Source organism: Equus asinus, chromosome 2, assembly GCF_041296235.1.
Source record: "Equus asinus isolate D_3611 breed Donkey chromosome 2, EquAss-T2T_v2, whole genome shotgun sequence".
Lineage (NCBI taxonomy): Eukaryota > Metazoa > Chordata > Mammalia > Perissodactyla > Equidae > Equus > Equus asinus.
The window spans coordinates 176,948,724-176,965,204 of NC_091791.1; the positions used below are offsets into that span (position 1 = coordinate 176,948,724).

At 40.0% G+C, this 16,481-nt stretch overlaps 1 protein-coding gene across 7 annotated transcripts in view; it reads left to right on the forward strand.

Moving 5' to 3' along the window:
* Window positions 1–16,481, forward strand: part of NUBPL (NUBP iron-sulfur cluster assembly factor, mitochondrial) — a 252,602-nt gene that overhangs the window by 104,530 nt on the left and 131,591 nt on the right. Inside the window, exon 1 of one of the 7 annotated variants that reach the window (XM_070504212.1) lies at window positions 1,819–2,072. The exons of 5 other annotated variants lie outside the window; for them this stretch is intronic. The gene's annotated coding sequence lies outside the window, so the exon portion shown is untranslated. Of the gene's footprint in view, window positions 1–1,818; window positions 2,073–14,660; window positions 14,775–16,481 lie in introns of those variants that run through there. One more of the 7 variants, XM_070504211.1, reaches the window with a different exon arrangement.

The window sequence follows — 16,481 nt, forward strand, 5'->3', positions numbered from 1 at the left end:
CTTCACCCTTTGTGCCCACCCCCCACCCCACCTTTCCCCTGGTATCCACTAAACTGTTCTTGATCCATAGTTTTAAATTCCTCATATGAGTGGAGTCATACACAGATTATCTTTCTCTTGCTGGCTTATTTCACTTAACATAATTCTCTCAAGGTCCATCCATGTTATTGCAAATGGAATGATTTTGTTCTGTTTTGCAGCTGAGTAGTATTCCATTGTATATATGTACCACATCTTCTTTATCCATTCGTCTAGCAGGGGTTTCTTTTGATTGCTATAAATGTATTCATTCATTTAACAATTATTTATTGAGCTGGCATCAGATAATTATTGCTGTACTTTTAAAATGTCATTGGACTTTTTGTCATCTTCAGCTGCAGACATTTAGTGGCTACTTACTATGTTTGGGGCATTGGTTAGATGCTGAGGACAAAAGGATGTGTAAGGTGTAGTTCAAAATTATAAAATAACACAGTTTTACAGTGTTTTATTTAAGGCAGTCAAAGTTGGAACTTAGAGAACAAGGCTGAGTATATGTAGTGTTGACTGTTCAAGTTGGTGGTATTGTTATAGGATATTAGATTTCACAGATTCATTGAGGTTCCATGTCTTGGAAGGAGCCCTGTGGTCAGCATTGAAAGAGAACAAGTTCTCAGAGGGAGTTAGAAACAGCTTGTTAATATTAATTGCTTGTTATTTCCTCCTACAAAAATGCCCTTCTTTTTCTGCTAATTATCAGAGATGACTTACATGAGTACCTTCAACTCACTGTGACTGAGTGCTTATAAATGCAGCTTTGAATATTGTAATGTTCTTTTTTTACATGTTGTTATTGTAGATATCTAAGACAGAAAGCTATTACAGATTTTTAGACTGCCACCAACTGTCCCGGTCTCTCACCCCCATAAATTTGTTATTTATGCCAAATTTCTCAAGTGTTAGAGTAGATTTGGTCAGTGTCATTACCTTACCAATTTACTCTTGTGTTCTGGTGCCTATTAATACAAGTGTAAAGATACTTTTCACCTGATAAAACTGCTTAGTGACCTGAAGGTTTAAATTGGTAATTTTGTCAAGAAAACAATAGAAATAAAGCAAAGCAACAACAGTATAAAAAAAGGAGAGTTATTGTTCCCCAGTGTCAACCACTGAATTTCTCACTTCCTGTTCTGTGTAGTTTGAGGATGGAACAATTGGTAAGGCTGGGAGGGCCCTGATTCTCGGAGCTTCGTTTCTAACCTGACACCCAGGGAAGAGCTCCTGCTGCAGCCCTCTGATTGTGTATAGCTGGGCCAGATTCTCTTCTGCTCTACATCGGTGATAGGCCTTCTTGGATCAGCCCTAGTCTGGTACCTTTGTAAGATGAAGGTATTTTACTATTCTTGGCCATGAATTCCTTCCTGAGGTTTTAGGCCTTTCAGTCACTTCTTGCTCCGTCCTAGATGCAGGAACTAGCATGTCACCTCCCCTTCTCCCGTTTGGTGTATCATTAGCTATTTCTTCACCCTGGATCTCCCCTTTGGCAAGATTAGGCTTCTTCACCTATCTAGTTACATGTCCTTCTTCCCTAGAACTTTTCAGTACAGTATTAGGTTTCTCATCTCTGACCTTCGCCTTTCTTCCCAGTTCAAAGCCTTTGTTTACTTTGGATGGATCTTTTCATCTGAGTGAAAAACATGTTACAGCCCATTTGTAGGCTAACCCACGCTCTAGGAATGATTGACGCTGTGGGCTCAGGTTGCCAGTTTTACTTCCCTGTCATTGGCTCAAGTGCTTCCTAAGGAGAGGGGTGGGACCTTGTCCTGTTTTTGTCCCTTCACATTAATTTTCATTCTCAGCAGTGAACATTGAGAATCAGAATTCTTACTTTCAGAACACAGAATCGGGGGAGGGCACAGTTTGGCTGTTCGATCCAAATGGAGTGAAACAACAGATTTCATTTACGATTTTTCTGGTATCCAAATAAAGAAGTAAGGACAATTAGAGAAAAACAGAGCATCTGGTTTAACTCCAGGCCTGAATCTGGAAAGAGAGCAAGAAAGGAAGTAGCAAGAAAGAGAAAGGAGAGACAGGTAGGAGGAAATTGAAGTCATTGTTGTAATTTAACTTGGCCAGTGTCTCACTGATAAAACAAAGATGCTTAAGTATTCTTTTGTGTCTGATGACGCAGGGAAACTCTTCCCATTTCCTTCTTTGTGTGTCTACCAGGGAGAAGTTTCTACGAGGGGGAGGCAGTAGAGGTCCTGGGACAGTCAGTTCCTGTAAGGACGGGCTCTAACTGTACCTCTGACAAAAGTGGGAAGCATGCAGAATGCTGCCTTGATTATAAAGAGAATTGATAAAATGCACTGTTTCATTCACTTGAAGTCAGCAATCAAAATTAGTGCAAAAGGAAGCACTAATAGAAAAATGTGCCAAGCCAGAGAAATATATTGGTCAAAGGGGATAGAATGATGTCAGACACAATTCATTAGCAGCAAAAACTAGTCAGGCTGAAATAATTTGCCTTACTAAATGAATAAATTAAAAGGAGGCTCATTACCAAGCCCTTGTAATATTCCATTTCTACCTTGAATACTTCAGAAGAATTCCTAACTTTTCACTCCTTTGTGTTGTTCACTTTATGGACTTTAAAGAATAACTTACAATGTTTTGAACAGAGTCTAGGATGAGAGTAATTATAAAAGGTAGGGCCTTGTCTTCTGTGGTCATAATTAAGGAGTCTTAATAAAGGTCACATAAGATTACTTACTGGGCCCTTGCGAGAGCTTCTCAGAGCTGGCCCCAGTCAGATGGGTGAGGGCTTACCCTATCTCCTCGGGTGCGGATGGGGAATCGTGGGTCAGAGCAGATGTGAGAAGCTGCTGGAGCTGTTCAAGTTCCAAGATTTGAACAGATCCCAAGCAGGCAATGGGGAAGAATTATGGCTATTACTGGGGATTTCATAGGATTGTGATCCCTGATCCCTTTTTATTATTTAGGCAGATACTATATTTAGTTAATTTTAAGATCCATATATTTCAAATTTTCCTATCTCTGGAATTGGAGTATATTTTACGATTAATAACATCTTGGCATCATGTCTATTTAATTATTAAAATTTTTTTCTCTTTGGTGGTGTATAAAATAATGATGTATCTTATAACCTGTGGTGTTTTCTATTTGATGAGATACAGTAATTATTTTTATTGTGATTACTTTAACTGAATTGTATTTTCACTTTTTTCACAATCACTGCAGAGTGATTCCATGTTATTCATTTTGGTCAGGTATTTTATTGTTAAAAGATGGTTTTAAACTGCTGGTGGCAGTTTTGGCAACCTGTTCATCCTCTTTCATACCCCCGTCACTAACTTAATTTTCCCCCTTGTTACTCACACAGAGACTGCTAGATTATTCTTCCCAACATGTAACTCCTGTGACGTCTGTCATTTCGGAGACTATCAGTGTCTCCCTATTGCTTTTTAAAGCAACCTACACTCTGACTTTATTCATTCTTTCAATGGTTAGAGTTTAGAGAAAGAAAGCATGAAACCTACTCCTGTAGATTCTTTTATTTCCTGTGCACTTTTACTTATTGATTTTTAAAAAAATTGTTAATGCTATGTGATCGTTTATAGTTGGAAAATAATGCTATACTAATTTACATTCGTAGGTGTTTGTGTGTGTTTAATACTTGTTTTATGTAATATTAGTTAATTTTATGTTAATAAAAAGTCCACCAAAAGAAATGATTCATGGTGAATTAAAACGTCCTTTTTTTTCTTGTGTTTCTTTTTTGTATTTATTCCAAGCCTGTACATATGTCCATAAAAACAAATATGTTAGACCTTTATAATTAGTTTATTTTAGTAGAGTCTAAGTCTGGTGTATTAGTTACCTGAATGTAGAAGACATCAGATTAAATAGGTTGAATTAATATGTTATCCTTAGACAATTCTATACTACTAAAACAGCTACCTATTATTGAGTATTAACTCTATTAAGCCTTATACTGTTTACCTGTATTATCTCATTTAATCCATGCAATTCTTTTTTTTTTTATTAAGGTTGTAAAAGTTAACATCCTTGTGAAATTGCAGTTATACATCGTTATTAGTCATGTTGTAGGTACACCACTTCACCCCTAGTGCCCTCCCCCCACCCGCCTTTGCCCTGGCAACCACCGATCACTTCTCTTTGTCCATATGTTAACTACCACCTATGAGTGGAGTCATACAGAGTTCGTCTTTCTCTGTCTGGCTTATTTCACTCAACATAATACTCTCAAGGTCTGTCCCTGTAGTTGTGAATGGGACGACTTTGTCCTTTTTTATGGCTGAGTAGTATTCCATTGTATATATATACCACAACTTCTTTATCCAATCATCAGTTGCTGGGCACTTAGGTTGGTTCCATGACTTGGCTATTGTGAATAATGCTGCAATGAAGATAGGGGTGCATGGAACTTCTGGAATTGCTGATTTCAGGTTCTTAGGATAGATACCCAATAGTGGGATGGCTGGGTCATAATGTATTACTATTCTTAACTTTTTGAGGAATCTCCATACTGTTTTCCATAGTGGCTGCACCAGTTTGCATTCCCACCAACAGTGTATGAGGGTTCCCTTTTCTCCACAGCCTCTCCAACATTTACCACTCTTGGTTTTGGATGTTTTTGCCATTCTAACAGGTGTAAGGTGATATCTTAGTGTAGTTTTGATTTGCATTTCCCTGATGATTAGTGATGATGAGCATCTTTTCGTGTGTCTATTGGCCATCTGTATATCTTCTTTGGAGAAATGTCTGTTCATGTCCCCTGCCCACTTTGTAATTGGGTTATTTGATTTTTTATTGTTGAGTTGTGTGGGTTCTTTGTATATTATGGAGATTAACCCTTTGTCGGATAAATAACTTTTGAATATTTTTTCCCAATTACTGGGCTATTTTTTTTGTTTTAATACTGTTTTCCCTTGCCTTGAAGAAGCTCTTTAGCCTGATGAAGTCCCATTTGTTTATTCTTTCTATTGTTTCCCTCATGTGAGGGGTTATGGTGTCCGAAAAGATTCTTTTGAAGCTGATGTCAAAGAGTGTGCTGCCGATATTCTCTTCTAGAAGACTTATTGTTTCAGGCCTAATCTTTAGGTCTTTGATCCATTTTGAGTTTATTTTAGTAAATGGTGAAAAAGAATGGTTGATTTTCGTTCTTTTACATGTGGCTGTCCAGTTTTCCCAGCACCATTTGTTGAAGAGACTTTGTTTCCTCCATTGTAGGCCCTCAGCTCCTTTGTCAAAGATTAGCTGTCCATAGATGTGTGGTTTTATCTCTGGGCTTTCAATTCTGTTCCATTGATCTGTGCATCTGTTTTTGTACCAGTACCATGCTGATTTGATTACTGTGGCTTTGTAGTATGTTTTGAAGTCAGGGATTGTGATGCCTCCAGCTTTGTTCTTCTTTCTCAGGATTGCTTTAGCAATTTGGGGTCTTTTGTTGCCCCATATGAATTTTTGGATTCTTTGTTCAATTTCTGTAAAGAATGACATTGGAATTCTGATTGGGATAGTGTTGAATCTGTAGATTGCTTTAGGTAGTATGGACATTTTAACTATGTTTATTCTTCCAATCCATGTGCATGGAATGTCTTTCCATCTCTTTATGTCATCGTCGATTTCTTTCAAGAAGGTCTTGTAGTTTTCGTTGTATAGATCTTTCACTTCCTTAGTTAAATACCTTTATCCCAAGGTATTTTATTCTTTTTGTTGCGATCATGAATGGGATTGAGTTCTTGAGATCTTTTTCTGTTAGTTCAGTGTTAGCATATAGAAATGCTACTGATTTATGTATGTTGATTTTATACCCTGCAACTTTGCTGTAGTTGTTGATTGTTTCAATAGTTTTCCTATGGATTCTTTGGGGTTTTTCTATATATAAGATCATGTCATCTGCAAACAGCGAGAGTTTTACTTCTTCGTTGCCTATTTGGATTCCTTTTATTTCTTTTTCCTGCCGAATAGCTCTGGCCAACACCTCCAGTACTTTGTTGAATAAGAGTGGTAAAAGTGGGCACCCTTGTCTTGTTCCTGTTCTGAGAGGGATGGGTTTCAGTTTTTGTCCGTTGAGTATGATGTTGGCTGTGGGTTTGTCATATATGGCCTTTATTATGTTGAGGTACTTTCCTTCTATACCTATTTTATTGAGGGTTTTTATCATAAATGGATGTCGGATCTTGTTGAATGCTTTCTCGGCATCTATTGAGATAATCATGTAGTTTTTCTTTCTCATTTTGTTAATGTAGTGAATCATGTTGATTGACTTGCAGATGTTGAACCATCCCTGTGTCCCTGGTCTAAATCCCACTTGATCATAGTGTATAATCTTTTTGATATATTGTTGTATTCGGTTTGCCAAAATTTTGTTGAGGATTTTTGCATCTATGTTCATCAGTGATATTGGCCTGTAGTTTTCCTTCTTTGTGTTATCCTTGTCAGGTTTGGGGATCAGGGTGATGTTGGCTTCATAGAATGTATTAGGGAGTGCTCCATCTTCCTCTATTTTCTGGAACAGTTTGAGAAGGATAGATATTAAATCTTCTTTGAATGTTTGGTAGAATTCTCCAGAGAAGCCGTCTGGTCCTGGACTCTTATTTTTGGGGAGGTTTTTGATTACTGTTTCTATTTCTTTACTTGTGATTGGTCTATTCAGATTCTCTATTTCTTCCTGATTCAGTTTGGGTAGGTTGTATGATTCTAGGAATTTATCCATTTCTTCTAGGTTGTTCAATTTGTTGGCATATAGTTTTTCATAGTATTCTCTTATGATCCTTTGTATTTCTTCGGTATCTGTTGTGATTTCTCCTCTCTCGTTTCTAATTTTATTTATTTGAGACTTCTCTCTTTTTTTTCTAGTGAGTCTGGCTAAGGGTTTGTCGATTTTGTTAATTTTTTTGAAGAACCAACTCTTTGTTTCATTGATTCTTTCTACTGTCTTTTTTGTTTCAATATCATTTATTTCTGCTCTAATTTTTATTATTTCCCTCCTTGTACTGTCTTTGGGCTTTGTTTGTTCTTCTTTTTCTAATTCCATTAGGTGTCGTTTGAGGTTGTTTATATAAGATTTTTCTTGCTTATTGAGGTGAGCCTGTATTGCAATGAATTCCCCTCTTAGGACTGCCTTTGCTGCGTCCCAAATAATTTGGTATGGTGTGTTTTCATTTTCATTTGTCTCCAGATAATATTTGATTTCTTCTTTAATTTCTTCAATAATCCATTGTTTGTTCAGTAGCATGTTGTTTAGTCTCCACATTTTTGGCCCTTTCCCAGCTTTATTCTTGTAGTTGATTTCTAGTTTCATAGCATTGTGATCAGAAAAGATGCTTGATATTATTTCAGCCCTGTTGAACTTATTGATGCTTACTTTGTTTCCCAAGATATGGTCTATCCTTGAGAATGTTCCATGCGCGCTTGAGAAGAATGTGTAACCTGCTGTTTTTGGATGAAGTGTCCTATATATATCTATTAGGTTCATCTGCTCTAATTTTTCATGTAATTCTATAATTTCCTTGTTGATTTTCTGTCTGGATGATCTGTCCATTGGTGTTAATGGGGTGTTGAGGTCCCCTACCATTATTGTATTGCTGTTGATGTCTCCTTTTAGTTTTGTTAATAGTTTCTTTACGAATTTTGGTGCTCCTGTGTTAGGTGCGTATGTATTTATAACTGTTATGTCATCTTGTTGGAGCGTCCCTTTTATCATTATATACTGCCCCTCTTTGTCTTTCTTTATCTGTTTTGCTTTGAAGTCTACTTTGTCTGATATAAGTATGGCAACACCTGCTTTCTTTTGTTCATTATTGGCTTGGAGTATTGTCTTCCATCCCTTTACTCTGAGTCTGTGTTTGTCTTTGGGGCTGAGGTTTGTTTCCTGGAGGCAGCATATTGTTGGATCTTGTTCTTTGATCCGTCCTGCCACTCTGTGCCTTTTGATTGGAGAGTTCAATCCATTCACGTTTAGTGTGATTATTGAAACGTGGGTGCCTACTGTTGCAATTTTATCACTTGTTTTCTGGTTCTTTTGCATTTTGTCCTGATGGAGAGCTGTTATTTTGTGTTATTGTCCTTCTGCTTATCTCCTTTGTTCTGGATTTTGTAACCCCTTTCCTTTTTTTGATTTTTCAGGAATGAGTTTCTTCCTGAGCAATTCTTGAAGAGGAGGTTTTGTGGTGATGAACTCCTTTAACTTTTGTTTATCTGGGAACGTTTTTATTTCTCCATCGTATTTGAAGGATATTTTCGCTGGGTAGAGTATTCTTGGCTGCAGGTTTTTGTCCTTCAGAGTTTTGAATATTTCATTCCAATCTCTTCTAGCCTGTAAGGTCTCTCTTGAGAAATCTGCTGATAGCCTTATGGGGTTTCCTTTGTAAGTTATTTTCTTTTGCCTGGCTGCCCTTAGTATTTTCTCTTTGTTGTTGACTTTTGCTAGTTTCACTACTATATGCCTTGGGGTTGGTCTTCTTGTGTTAATAAAGTTTGGAGATCTATTGGCTTCTGTCACATGAAGTTCCATCTCTCTTCCCAAGTTTGGAAAGTTCTCAGCTATTATTTCTTTGAACAGGCCTTCTGCCCCCTTCTCCCTCTCTTCTCCCTCTGGCATACCTATAATCCTTATGTTGCATCTCCTAATTGAGTTGGATAATTCTTGGAGAGTTTCTTCATTTCTTTTTAGTCTTAGTTCTCTCTCCTCCTCTGTCTGCAGCATTTCTATGTTCCTATCCTCCAAATTGCTAATTCTGTCCTCCATATTATCGACCCTACTGTTCAGAGAGTCCAGATTTTTCTTAATCTCCTCCATTGTGTTCTTCATCTCCAGTATTTCTAATTGGTTCTTCTTTATAGTGTCAAGCTCTTTTGTGACATAGCTCCTGAACTCATTGACTTGTCTATCTGAATTCTCTTTTAGCTCTTTGAGTTTTTTCATAATGGCAGTTTTGAAATCATTGTCATTTGGGTTATAGATTTCATTGTCTTTGGGATTGTTTTCTGGGTGCTTATCATTTTCCTTCTGTTCTGGAGATTTGATATATTTTTTCCTACTGCGTGATGTCGTGGATTTGTGCCTCCACATAGAGATAGAGTTTAGTTGCTGCTTCCACTTGTTGCGACTGGTGTGTGTGGGGGGGGGCAGCTGTTTAGACTGTCCCAACCAGGAACCCTGTCAGCTGTTACTGACTGGGCCTGGACCCCTCCTCGTAGTCACAGTGGTCCTGTGGGGTCCCTTGTCAGTTGTGGGGGCAATTGCAAGGGGGCCTCAGGCTGCTGGTGCCTACTGCTGCAGCCCACTTAGATGCGCTCCCTCCTTGTGGTCTGCAGCAGTGTTGTGGGCTTTCCCATCAGCCAGGAGCAGGATCACCTATAATCGCTGATTTGTCCCTAACAGAGCCCACCAGATCACACTTGTCCACTATAGGTCCCAGCAGAGCTATGGGTATCTTCTGCAGTCTGTCGTTAGCTCACCTAGCTGTGCTACTTTTGCCCCAGGGCCTTTCCGCCTTGCGATTGCCAGTCAGGACCTCTCCACTAGTGCTGTGCAGAGGCTTTCGCTGAGGCTGCTGTAAGAACCTGGAGTTCCCCCCGGGCTACGTAGCCGTTTCACCAGAGCTCTACTCTGCCCCACTCCACTCTCACGGGATCTCTGGGAGGCCCTCGCCTCATCTGGGACATGGCCAGAGTCCGTGGGCCTGGTGGTGGCTTGTAAGCTGCTGCCTTGTGGGGAATTCTGCTCTAGGGAGCTTCCTGGTGTTCCGAATGCTGGGCGGGGCCTCCCTGCCAATGGCGAGCAGAGGCCCTCCCTGCTGGGGGGGTGCGGGACTCTGGACCAACCCCCCGGGCCACAGAGCTGGCTGTTGGAGCTCCACCCAGTCCCCAAGCGCATCCACGGGAAGTCTGGGCACCCCCTGCATCGACCCATGCGCCAGAGACTGTGAGCCCAGCGGCAGCTTGCGGTCTGGAGCTGCCCTGGGCAATCTGCCCACCGGGAGCTTCCCTTTGTCCTGGATTCTGGGTGTGGCCTCCCTGCTAATGGCGAGCAGAGGCTTTCCCTGCCGGGGAGATGTGGGACCCCGGAGCCTTCCCCTGCGCTGCAGAGCCAGGCACTGGAGCTCCCACCGTGTCCCCAAGCATGTCTATGGGAAGTCCGGGCACCCCTGCACCGAGCCATGCGCCGGAGACCGTGAGTCCAGCAGCAGCTTGCGGTCTGGTGCCATGCTGGGCCCGCCAGGAGCTTCTCTTTGTTCTGGCTTCTGGGCAGGGCCTCCCTGCTAATGGCGAGTGGAGGCCTTCCCTGCCGGTGGGTGCGGGACCCTGGGGAATTCCCCCTTGGCTTAGGGTGTGATCGCGGGGGGCTTGGGTAGGGCTGTTGTCACCTGTTTCCACTGTTGTTCCGCTGGTGAGTGCATACTGCTGCCATTGGTGTGTGACGATGCTATGGGGGAGTCTGCTGGAAGAGAGCCTCCTGCAGGAACTAGGCTGTCCGGGGGTCTGGGGTCAGAGAGTTTTCACCTATTTCCACCTCCTCTTGGGGGGACGTCTGTCTGCCTTCCGATGTGTAGTAGCACGAGACTTTTAGTCATCTTGAGATGCTATCTGGATATCCTTTGTTAATCGGTGAATGTCCAATTAGTTGTAGATTTGACGGGGGAGAGACAAAGAAGACCACTCACTCCGCCATCTTGGTCCTGCCCCCTCTCACCTGTCCCATGCAATTCTTTATAATAGGTACTGTTATTATTCTTATTTTGTAACTGAGGAAAACAGGCATAAAGAATTAAATGAGTTGGGCAGGGTCCCACAAGTAAACTCTCTTATTCCCTAGGCTGAGCTTTTAACTAAACTGTACACCTGAAGTTTTAAAAGGTTTAAGTTTCCATTTAAAAGAGTGGGAGCATACTCTTTAATATCATTTCTGAAATGCTAATTGATATTAGTATATTAAGACTTTTGCTTTGTCATTTGGCTGCAGATTTTGTATTTCATACTTGGTACATTATAAGGCATATCTGAGAGGATTTCTTTGTAAATCCCTTTACTTTGACATTCATTATTTAAATGCCCCTTTTTCATTTCACCTCAAGTGCATTTTTTGTTAATATAGATAATGTGTTATTTTGGTACAGTTTTTATGTAGGGGCAAGTTATCAAGTCTTTTTAGCAGTATTTGGCAATGAGAAGTTTGACAAACCCTTCTATATTATGATGGCAGTACCTGCAGTAATATAATTCATTTATAAACTGTGGTAGCAATAAAATGCTTTTTTTTGCAAATTAAAAAATTGAATTTAAATTGTTACAGGTATGCATTATTTGGACTTGATCACACTTCACTGAGGTATGGTGGCATTTCCCAGTTACCTATAACAAGCTGTAATTCAGTAAAGGGAAATGGCTTTCTGTCTCAGTAATATAGTGAGGGTCTATGATATCCAGATTAAAACTCAATAGTACTTTTCTTCGTGGTTAGCTGTTGGGATATCTTCACTGCTCAGAGGAATTTCTGGGAGTAGATGACCATTAGTCATGGGTAATAGCCCATTAGTGGTTCAGTAGACTAGTTACTGTTCAGTGACAATTTCAACTAACCTCAGGTATTGAGTTCTTTTCAAATTTTTTTTTTTTGAGGAAGATTAGCCCTGAGCTAACTACTGCCAATCCTCCTCTTTTTGCTGAGGAAGACTGGCCCTGAGCTAACATCCATGCCCATCTTCCTCTGCTTTATACGTGAGATGCCTACCACAGCATGGCTTTTGCCAAGTGGTGCCATGTCTGCACTGGTGAAGCCCAGGCCACTGAGAAGCGGAACGTGTGAACTTAACCACTGTGTCACCAGGCCAGCCCCTCAAATCATTTTTTTTTCCTTGTGAACAAATTGATTTAGGGAGAACAGATATTGTGAAGAGTTTAGATCAAATGTGAATTTAAGAGGGCATAGTCCCCACAAGATTACCCTCACTTCCGATACCAGTTGCAAATTCAAGGGTTCCCAAGACCACCCAGAGATTCAATAATTTGCTAGAAGGACTCAGAAAACTCACTGAAAGCTAATATACTCATGGGTATGGTTTATTATAGGGAAAAGAAACAGATTAAAATCAGCCAAGGGGAGAACCACATAGGGCAGTGTCTGGGGAATTACCAAACGTGGAGCTTCCATTGCTTCTCCCCATGGAATCAGGAGACATTACTTTCCTGGCATTGATGTTTGACACTATGGATGGAGTCTTGCCACATAAGGAAGCTCACCTGAGCCTTGGTATTCAGAGTTTTTATTGGGATTTTGTGACATGGTCGTGATTGATTGTCCATGTGACTGATCTCAGTGTCTAGTCTCCAGCCCCTCTGAGCATGACCCAAAGCCCCCAGCCTATATCATGTTGTTACTATCTGGCCAGCCCATGGCCCCAGGGAAAGACCTTAGAGATTACTTCCCAGCGGCCGAAGTCAAGGGCCGGTTTTCTGGGGCCTTTTTGAACACGGTTAAATTCTTTACTCTACAGATATAATGTGAATAATACTGATTCCAGAATGAATGTATGTCCAAAGCTAAATTTGGTTATTAACCTTAATATGTTGGAAATACTGTTATTGAGAATTTTTAGGCATTGTAATTCAGAATGGAAATTCCTTGAAAGTATAATTGGTCTGGGTTGTAGAGTTTTCCAGCCAGAGAGGCTGCTGGGACTGGTTCTGCATCTGCTTCAGTACTCCGTACTTATACTCTTTTTGATGTCATGGTTATTAAAAGTATGATCATCTTCTCCCTCTCTTCTTTGGTCACCTTTTTTTCGTTTGTTAAAGACATTGACATTTCGTTTTCACTTCACTTCTAGCCACCATCTTGGAGGACTTCAGAGTCCATGTAGACAATCCAGTTAACATCCTAGCCTTTTAATTTCTTCATCTTCTTAACATGAGTGCCCTCAACCTTCATTCTATTTTAGCCATCCATCCTCATGGTACACCCTCAATCTTGTCCCCTGGGAGTAGTCATTTTACTGTCTTACCACAGATTTTCATCCTTTCAGCCTTCTTACTGTGGCCACTGCACCTTGGGTTCCTTGACTATCTCACTCTTTCTGCCTTTTCATACCTTTCATTTCTTTCCTAACACAGGTATTATTATTATTATTGATATATTGACCTTAATTTTGAAATTCTCTTTTCCATTAGTTTCCATAATGCTACATTATCCTGTGGTATCTACTTTTTATCTTCTCTTTCTCATTCTACTTTATAGTTTCCTTTTCCTCCACTCATTTTTTAAAAATATTAGTCCTCAACACAGGTATAATCCTCCCAATTTTATAGCCTTAGAGACTAAATAATCCTAGGTCATGTAATTAGTAAATGGTGCAGCCAACATTTGAACAGTCTAAAGCCTTTACGCTTCCTCTCTTGGAATCGCCTCTGATCTCGTGCTTTCTCTTGGCCATGTCATCCTGTCCTGAAGCCCAGACACGTATGTTCATCCCAGATATCTCTCCTGAGTGGTAGATACACCCATCACATGTGCAACTTCCTATTGGATAGCTCTGCTTGACTATCCCTTGGATACCTAAAAGTCATGAAGTCCAGATTAGAACTCATCACTGTCCCACACACACCTAAAACCCCTCCTTCTTTGCTTTGACAGAGACTCAATGATTGGCACTATCATCCATGTAGCTGTTCAGGCCAAAATCTTGGGTGTCATCCTTGACTCATCCTTCTTCTTCTCCAATTGCTCATATTGATTGTGTCCTATTCTCCTATCTCTGCTGCTACCCCTCCCCCAGTGCAGTCCACCCTTATCTTTCCCCTAGGAAAGTTGTTACAGACGCCACATCTATATCCTGTGTAATCTGAGATAGTCTAACTAATCTTTCTTAAATCTGGATTTTATAATGCTACCTTCCTGATTTAGACTCTTTAGTGACAACTTATAGTTTTCTGGCAAAAGTTCAAACTGTAACTTGGGAAATAAGGTCCTTCTTGATCTGGTCACAGCTCACTCCCCACTCCCACTCTCTGCTCCAGCTGTCCTAAACTATTTGCTATTCATAGATTCATTTTGCTCTCTCTTGCCTCTAGGACTTCCCTCATGCTCTTCCTTCTTCCTGGAATACTCTCTTCTATAACTCCATATCATCCTTCAGGTCTTAGCTTAGATGTCATCTCCTTTGGGAAAGCCTTTTGTAATAACCCCTTGCCCCACACTAAGAGTTCTTGTGTGCTTGCAGTGCCTTGAAAGGGCCACACTCTCTTGTCTCAGGACCTTTGTACATGCTGCTGCTTCTGCTTTCTGTCTCTTCCCTGCCTCCACCCTATTGCTATTCATTCTACATAATGCTCTGTGGTGGTCCTACATTTTCCATCATCACAGCTAAGAAATCCTTCTGTTTACTTTGTGGAATTTGAAACAATTCTGTTGTATTCCTATGTTTTAGAAATTTAGAATTTTGAACAATTTGCTTTTAATTTGTATCTCTTTCCCCCTTAATCCAAGCCTTCAAAAACAAAACAAAAACCTAAGCTGGTTCTGTAGATTTATGCTCCTTTAAGCAAGCTGACGTTGCCTAAGTTGAGAATTGATTATGTGCCAGAAGTCAGCTGATGCTGTTTGTGAAAAAAAAAATAAATAAATAAATAGCATTTGCAGCTTTCAGCTCCAGCCACTGAACCTGACAAGTTCTGACATCTCTTCTCTTGGCTGCTTCTCACTTCTTTTTCTGTTTCCATGGAAATGGACATTAGATCACAGAAACATAGTAAGATACTGGTGGCTAATTGCTGTTGCAGGTTTCTGAATTCTCTTTGCTTGTGGAATGATTATTTTAGTGACTCCTGCCACTGTTAGTATGTTGTAGTTAGGCAAAATGTCTAAGGCCGTTTCTGGGTTTGAGAGCCAGCTGATGTTTCTCAAGTGTCACTAGCTAGTATCCTGAAATGTATTCCCTGTTTCAACTCTCAGGGAAAATATATTTTAATTTAAGAACTGTAATCTTGTCAGAGAGGAGCATTAGATTTCAACCCAGAGGTCTGGCCCTGGTCCCAGATCTGCTGCTGTCTCACTGTTTGACCTCGGTCAATTTCGTTATATTTCTTGAATGAGCCGGTTGCTACTACTTAGCCCTGGGGCTTATTTACAAGTGTTCCAGAGAAAAGACTGCTTTTCTACCAGTGTGTTTTAATAGAAAACATAGAAATAAGATATACAACTAATTTTGGTTAAGGAAATCAAGCCAGGTTTCTAAACATCTAAGATGGAAGAAAACATAGAAATAAGATATACAACTAATTTTGGTTAAGGAAATCAAGCCAGGTTTCTAAACATCTAAGATGGAAAAATGCTTTCAATTCCAGCCTTTTATTTTCTCCTTCTGTAAAATGATCAGAATTAGGTTTGTCATTTGGCTAGGAATTTTAGGTTAACATTCTCTTTTTAATGTACATGTGGTTTTCTAAGACAAATACAACCTATCTTATGGTAAAATAAAGTGATTAAAATTATAGTTGAAAAGTTCTGTTCATTTTCTCTTTAGTCAAGGAAGTTATTCCATTGCTTATCTAATTTGTATCTTAGTCACATCGAGGATGTAGGAGGATTTGCCGTAGCCAAATGCCTCTATAGTAGGCTTATCTATACCAGGTCAGGATTTCCTTGTAAATCTAAATTTAGAACTTGGAAAGCCAGGTTTTGTTAAGCACAAAAAAGGGACTGGCATGTCCATATAAAAAAAAGATTAGTATTTGCTGAGCTGCTTCTTCAGCATATCGTGTCTGCTCTATATCAAGTGAACCTGAGTAATTGAAATTGAGTATGAGTAGAATAAATGTCTTTTTGCATGACTACACAGAATAAAATATAGGTTTATATCAAACTCCCACTTGTAGTTGCATCTTTATAGATATAAATCATACATGAGAAGACATTATAGATAAATGGGAAATAATCCATTTTGTACTTTGTAATTGTGGTAAATTTTTCAAAGGAAAAAAACTGCCATCTTCAACTTGCTATGAATTTAGTCTCCCGTAATGAACCTGCAGTAGACTTAGGGTCTGGTCATGTCAGACTCCCCCTGTTTGTGACACAGCCGCAGGCTTCAGTAGATTTACCACAGGCCCCAGTGCTTCAAGGTACAGAGCCAAAGTTTACTTTTTACTTTTTGGTGAGGAAGATTGGCCCTGAGCTAACATCTGTTGCCAGTCTTCCTTTTTTTTTAGCTTGAGGAATATGAGCCCTGAGCTAACATCTGTGCCAATCTTCCTCTGTTTTGGATGTGGAACGCCATCACAGCATGGCTTGGTGAGCCGTGTGTAGGTCCATGCCTGGGATCCGAATCCTTGAACCCTGGGCCACCGAAGTGGAGCATGTGAACTTAACCACTATGCCACTGGGCTGGCCCTGAAAGTCTATTTTTAAATAAAGAATATTCTATAGTTATTTTAGTATAATTAGACAATCAGAAAAA